The sequence below is a fragment of the Ovis aries genome, chromosome 5, assembly GCF_016772045.2.
Source record: "Ovis aries strain OAR_USU_Benz2616 breed Rambouillet chromosome 5, ARS-UI_Ramb_v3.0, whole genome shotgun sequence".
NCBI lineage: Eukaryota > Metazoa > Chordata > Mammalia > Artiodactyla > Bovidae > Ovis > Ovis aries.
Genome location: NC_056058.1, coordinates 48,958,594 through 48,965,520, shown reverse-complemented (window position 1 = coordinate 48,965,520; position 6,927 = coordinate 48,958,594). Strand labels below are relative to the sequence as shown.

The window sequence follows — 6,927 nt, the reverse complement described above, 5'->3', positions numbered from 1 at the left end:
AGTCACGGCAAACCCCTCCTCTGTGCGCCCCATCCAGACTCAGATCCAAACCCAGACAGGCCCACCCGTCGTTGGCTGGACCGTCTCCTACCGCAGAGCCCTGGCCGCAGAGGCGGCCGAGGAAGAGAAGAGGTGGTGCGGCTGTAACCCTTAGCTGCAGAAGGGGCTGCCAGGGATGAGGACGGGGCGCCGGCAGCAGTGGCGCGGAGCAGCAGACACCTAGCCCGTCCCTCCCCTCTCCCTCCCCTCGCTCCCGCCGCTCCCCCTCCCCGTGCACGACAGCGGCTCTGGCCTCAGATGATCCCGCTCCCCCCTCCCCCCAACCGCAGCCCCGCACAGTCGGGCGGGCGGGCGCACTCACCGGTAGGGGGGAGCCGAGCAGAGGACGGCAGCCGCACCAGGGCCGGGGTGCCCGCAGTGCCTTTTTCCGTTGGCTCTGCCCTTCTCCCCAACCAACAATCAAAAAGAAACCCCGCACTCACCCCAAAACCTTCAAAGAGCCCCCTTTGGGACCAAGACTGCCCGCCTGCCTCCCCCTCCTCCTTCTGAGATTTGGGGAAGGGGGGCACCCAGTTCAGGGCTGAGCCCAGCCCGGGTTGCCGGCCAGCTCTGCGGATAAACCAGGCCCTGCCGAGCCTTCAGCCCCTAGCCCCACTCTTCCTCTCTGAAAGGACCCAGAATGAAGGAGAAAACCAAGCAGGCTTTAGGAAATTCACGAGCTAAAAATGTCAGGAATTTCCTGGGAAACGCAGTTCCTTACGGGATTCATTAACGCAGGTTCGCTCGCCCCTTTTACTCATCCTCCCAGAAACTCCTAAGTGTCAAGGAGATCCCCCGTCTCTCAAAAAGTAAAACAGTAAATGATCGCTGGTTTTTAGGAAGACAGCTAGGTTACTGACCATTACCAATGACAGCTAAACCAGTGACAGCAAAAAGGGGTCTTCTCTGGTCTCAGGAAGGGGCTCGGAAATAGATTTCTGTCTTCCTAGATCTGAGGCATAATCTAGGGCCTATTTTCCTTCTCCCAGATAGACAGCTAATGCTTATACTCCCTCACTGCAGTCTTCAGTCTTAGCAGCTGTGAGAAAGCTAGGGCCTATCTCCAGGGCACCTCCTACCTGTGCTCTAGATGCCCCCATCACCTTCTTCAGGGGGCTTAGAGGATACAGACCCCACAGCCCTATTCCTGGTTTTCTCAAGCATGGACTGCTGCCTCCATCCTGAGAAGAGTACGACCATCTCATCTGTAGGCTCCATTCCCATTGAACGTCCCCCATCCCCTGCCCCCAAAAGTAAGGAAACTTGTCTCCCTCACTCTTAACCCCCAAGACATCTGAGTACCTGGCTGCCCAAGCTTCCTGGAAACGAGAGGGGTAAAGAGGGGACTAATGATAAAGATAGCCAGACCAGCCCAGGGTATAAGTCTTGTCAACGCCTGAGACTTTAAAGCTCCCTGATACACCCCTTCATGTCCTGGGCAAACCTGCCTGCTAAGTATTCACAGCTTCCTTTTTCTCTTCCAAGGGCCCCACTCAACCCAGCAGTAGCTACTTCAGCTCTGGGCTGACTTCACTACTTCCCGCTAAAAAGGAAGAAATAGGGCAGAGCACTCTGACTTCCGAAAAGAAAACTGGGATAGTCCTGTGAACCAGTCTCAGAACTACCCATCTGTCCAGCTGTCCCTGAAATGGCTCTCTGAATAGGAGGCCCACTGTGAGAAACGGAAATCACAGGTTTTGGGGCCCATGAAGAACTTTCCCCTAGTTTAGGGGCATCCTGTAGCACTGAGTACCCCTTTCATTGCTGATTTTTCTGCGCTCCCGCCCCTGTCCCCAAGTCTGTCGGGAGGAGATATAGGAACAATTGGTGCACTGCCCACCACACAAAAACATGTGTGAAGAAGCGGTGGGTCCTCTAGGTTTGCATGGTAGCGATCAGGACCCTGGATAGACCCCGTCCCAAACGGGGTCGCAAAGGCAGGTCTCCGCACAGAACTGGGCGGGGCATTACGCTCCCACCTGTAAGTTGAGACTACTACGACCTGGTTAAGACCGATCTAGAAGAGCCGCTATTCTTTCTCGAGATTTTACCTCGCACTGAACCGAGCGCTTGTCCCCCTCTGGAGAGCTCAAAGCAGCAAAGACCAGTGAGGAGAGAGCATGCGGCTGCCAGTCCTTGTCACTCTTCCATACTAAAAAATCGCTTCCCCCAGAACCAAAAAGTAGAGCTTGAAACTGTCCGCCTTCTTGAACCAATTCTGGGGTCTAAATTTCTTTCCCTGTCCCAAATGTTTATTTTATGTCCAGGGTTCTGAAGTGGTTTGAGTTTGGGAATGCCCTTATTTTCTGAAAAAATGATAGTCACCAGGAACTGATGTCTTAGTTTCCTAGCACAGAGGCAACTGATAAGGCTTTTAGACAAAACACAAGTTAAATATCATTTGCACACATAAACTGGAATTTTAAGCTCAAATCAGCTAACAACTGAGACCTGGAACTCTCCACATAAATATGTATTTATTTCATGCTTTTTATTATATATGTATAAAATTTTGCCATTATATATTAGCTTCTTGCCTAGTTTATAAATGTATCTAAAAGCAACCAAGGTTAATAATGCCTTTCCCAAAATAATACAATGATAAATAGGATAGTTAATACATTTTCACTACTTAAAACAAGAGAGTTTATTTCAGGATAAGCCTGTGAGTGTGGACTTTTGGTCAGAATGGGAAAGGTGGTGAAAGGCGGCTTTCCTTAAGGCTATAGAATACAGTACCCCTAAAAGGTTGTCTGAGAGAAAAGTCTTAAAACAAAGAGGTTAGTACCTTAAACAGAATTTCAAAGTTAGATTTGCATACTAACGCAGAATATCCATGAGCAAACTTGTGGATTTAAAAACACATCTAGCCATTTGTTAATTAGCAAGACAATATGCTAACTTGGTAAGTGAAAAGCCAATTCTAGGGTCTAGATGTTTGCATTGTTATTTTAAAACAAATAGTTGCAGAATTTAAATTATAGTTTCAATACAATGTAGCAAAGACACAGGGAAAACGAAATACATTAATATGCACAAAATATCTGTGTTAATGAAAAAACCATAAAAAATTCCCCTTCTCCTCAAAGTTTGCTTACATTTTTAAAACCTGATAAACATCTCTAGATTCAGTGTGCTCTCTTATTAACAATACACACACATTTTGAAGAGAATTGAGATTGCTTTATCTTTAATCCCTCTATTTCTACATCTTTAACAAACTCTTAACAACAAAAAAATTGTTTGCTAGAGAAATAGATACTAGGCTGAACAAGAAGGAAAAAAAACCCCTCATTTTCCTCAGCCTGAACTACAGATGAGTTTGAAATAATCTAATTCTAAAAGTTAACACACATTTACAAAATAAACTTGGAGAGAGAGAATCTACCTCTGGGTAACAAACTCTTTTGATTATGGAGTTTCCAACAGAAATAATATGCTCATTAATATTTCACAGAATCACAGATTTCCCAAATAAAAGAGAAGCAAAACCATTAGTACTTGTGTTTTCAAGTGCTACTTAGGTTAAATGCCTGTCTTAAACCAGACAACAATTATCTTCAATACCCAAATCATTAAAACTAACTGGAATGTTGCACTGCAACTGTTCAAAGTGGAGGAATTACCCATTTCTTCTCATGGCTAGCTATCGGGAAAATTAAGGGAAACTCTCAAGTAAATCTTAACATTTTAACAATAACGACTAATAGTATTCCAACGATCATTTTTTAAAAAAGTCTATCCCCTTTCTATAGCTTAATCTTTAAAATTATACCTCTCCAATGCTATTTCAATGTTCAGGGTTAAATATATGAACTAAACATTTAAAATCTGAAGAGAACAATCCATGTGATAGAATCCTCACGTTTCACAAAATGTTATTTTAAGCATTTGCAGAAGAATTAAATAAATGTAGCACACACTCTAAATTCGATAAAAGATTCAGAGAACCCGACATTTTATATGCCCAAAAGATCCAAACAGAACCGATGCAAATGTCAATAACTCTCTTTCGTCTGATTCTTAAATGATTTTACTAGTACCCAAAGGAATGAAATCAGTAACTCTTTCCACACTCTAGTCAACACTCCAATTTTCAAAGCCGCAATTCGAAAACGTCAGTTTGGGCGGGGAGCAGTGAGGGTCTTGAAGTAATCAAAAAATTCCTTTTCCTCCTCTGACAGTCTACCAAAAGATGTCAAACCAAATTCAGCCTGTTATAAAGCACTGGGGCTTCCCTTCCAAGGACACGGGACTGAAGCACAGACACCGCTGCAAAAACCTGTCCCCAAACGCCTGGTCCGACCGAAACGTAAGGGGCCCAGACAAGAACGAAATTAGAAGCCTCAAGAGGGTCCCGCAGAGACAACGGAAATTAAAGTAGCATTTATTCAGGGGTAGACAGCAACGAACCAACGTTCTCCCAGCCGGACTCTTGGCCTTTCTCTATCCGAATTCAAGCTCAAGGCAGATATATTTGTGGGGGTCCCTTCCCCATTGACATCTCAGCCGCCGCCGGGGCCTACCGTCGCTCAAAGGGAAGACCCTCCAACTTCACATCCGTCCCCTTTTGCCCTCGGACAAAAGGCAGAGGAGACTATGGAGCTGACCTAGCTCTGTGGGGCAGCAAAAATGCCTTGTCCGGGCCACCCATCCCTGGGCCTGGCTTCATCTGCGCTGTCAGCACCAATGTATTCTTCTTTATTTTTGCAACGCATACTGGGCGGGTGTATGCATTGCGGGGGTGGGGTGGGGATTGAACAGAGAAAAGGAGGGGTTGGTAGTGGAGCCTAGAACCCTCCTTCCTCTCCCCTCCAGCCAGGGGTACTGTGCAGGGAGTGTCGGCCAGGTCTGGCGCACTGTCCCAGGCCCCAGGCTAAGGTGGCCAAGGGAAATGAGGCTTAGGGATTTCTAAGCAAACGGCACCACTGGTGGTCTCCAGCATCAGCGGAGGTAGGATTGTTTTCTTTTCTTTTTTTTAAAGGGGCGTGTGATTTTCTTTTTTTGGAGGTGGGAGGGAGTTCGTTCGTTCGTGCGCTCCGGAGGAAGGGGGGGCGCTTTGCTGCACTGCCAGGGTCCCCGGAGGGAGGGTGAGGGGGTGTCTACAACGGTACAGTAATTATTCCTGGGGTATAAGAGGGCAATCAGAGGGAACAAGGTGGGAGGCACCTCAGACTGTGGCAGTGGCAGCAGAGAAGGTCGCGAGGGGCTTACCCGGGCGGGCGGGCGCTGTCCTGCCGCAGGTGAGGGAGGGCGCGGGCTGGAGGGAGGGAGGGCGCGCGCGAGGCGGGCGCTAGGCAGGCGCGAGGAAAGGGGGAGGGGAGGAGGGCGCGCGCGCGCACACCTGTCCTGGACAGCGGCGCGAGCCGAGCTGCGCCTCACTCGGGCTCTGCCGGCTGAGGAGGGAGAAGGGCGGGCTGGCAGGCGGGGGCGGGACGCCGAGGGGAGGAGGAGGAGGCGGCTCGGATGGCTGGCTCGGCTCTCGCTCGTTCTCCCTCCCGCTGGCAAGTCCGGCTCACACCCTGCCTCTCCCGCTCACTCACAGCCCCCTTGACTCTCCCTCCTCCTCCTCCTTCCCCTGCGGGATCCGCTCGCTGCTGCCGCCGCCGCCGCCGCAGACGGCAAGTCGTGGCAGCCAGACGTCGGCGCGTAACCCGGCGCTCTGTGCGTGACTCCGGGCGACGTCAGCGCGCGCTCCCCGCTACCCACCATCTCCCCCCCCAACCCTCCTCCCGTGGCTCGCGCCCTCCGCCCTCGCGTCCCTCCGTTTCAGTTGCCGCCGCGGCGGCCGCCGAGCGCGTTCCCTCCGCCCTCCATCTCGCGCGTGCGCGCGCCCTCCCAGCCGTTGGCGCGTCAACAGCCCACGGCCCAGGCCTTCAGGCGCGTCTGAGGAGGGGGTCCCTGCGGCCTTTTTGCCCGCCCTTCCTCCAACCACCGCCTGTAGCGCCCCCGGGAGGACTTCTCGGTTGTTGGGCTCTGAGGGCGGAAGCCAGGCTCAGGCGGGGACGGAACCCTGTAGGGCCTGCGTCAGCTCCAACTTAGGGCCCTCAGCGTCGTAGTCAGTGTCGCTACCACCCTGTCACCCGCCGCCCCCCAACTCCACCGTTCCGCTTGCATCTTTTAGGAGGCGACAGGCCTTTCATCTCCCGGGAGGGTCTCACCTTGGCCTTCAGACGCCAGCCGAGAGGGGCTGGAAGGGCAGGATTAGCATAAAGAAGAAAGGGGCTAGAGCAGGTTCAGGCTCTAGCTCCAGGAATCCTTGACAGGAAGCGTGGGGTTGCTGCCCAGCCTCCCACGCAGTGTAGGTGAAACTGGGCCCTTTTGAGGGACTGTGACTAAGGACAAAACCCTGATAAATAATATTTATGCGTCCTTGGGCCGAGAGGGAGAGTAAAATGGATGAGTTAATTTTCGTAAATTGCTACGCTAGGGCTAAATGCAAAACTACAAAATGTCCTTCTAAAAGTTTTATTGAAATCTTACCAGGTTTGACAAGACTTTTGATACAAGTTAACTTTTTCCTTCACTTTGTATGCTGTTACATCTCATTCTTGCAACACTGCGTACATAGAAGATGGATCAATTGAAAATGATTGGCTGCAAAAGAAGCAGAAAACAGCCTTACTTATATCTTTATTATTTAAATAGCTCTATGAAAAGTCAATCTGTGATTTAAGAAAACTTGGTCAATGTTTTAGCTTATTTGAATATATTTTATTTTGAGGTAACTTTGCAATACGCTGAGATACTCTTTTTATTAGGCAATAGATTTTTTATGTTTTTTTTTTAAGAGCAGGCTTATAAACTCAGGGTTTTTCCAAGAAACTTATCTAGCTCAGCCTTAGAGGCAAGTAGGAGAAAGGTGAAATTAACCCCATTTTACTGATG

General features: G+C 49.6%; 1 protein-coding gene across 3 annotated transcripts in view; it reads right to left on the bottom strand.

Moving 5' to 3' along the window:
- The window catches only part of PURA (purine rich element binding protein A), a 20,970-nt gene extending 15,267 nt beyond the window's left edge, over nt 1–5,703 (bottom strand). The window contains exon 1 of one of the 3 annotated variants that reach the window (XM_060415335.1): nt 362–5,703. The gene's annotated coding sequence lies outside the window, so the exon portion shown is untranslated. The remainder of the gene's footprint in view (nt 1–361) is intronic. The other 2 variants (XM_042249407.2, XM_042249408.2) reach the window with 2 other exon arrangements.
- Between the last annotated feature and the right edge of the window lie 1,224 nt (nt 5,704–6,927).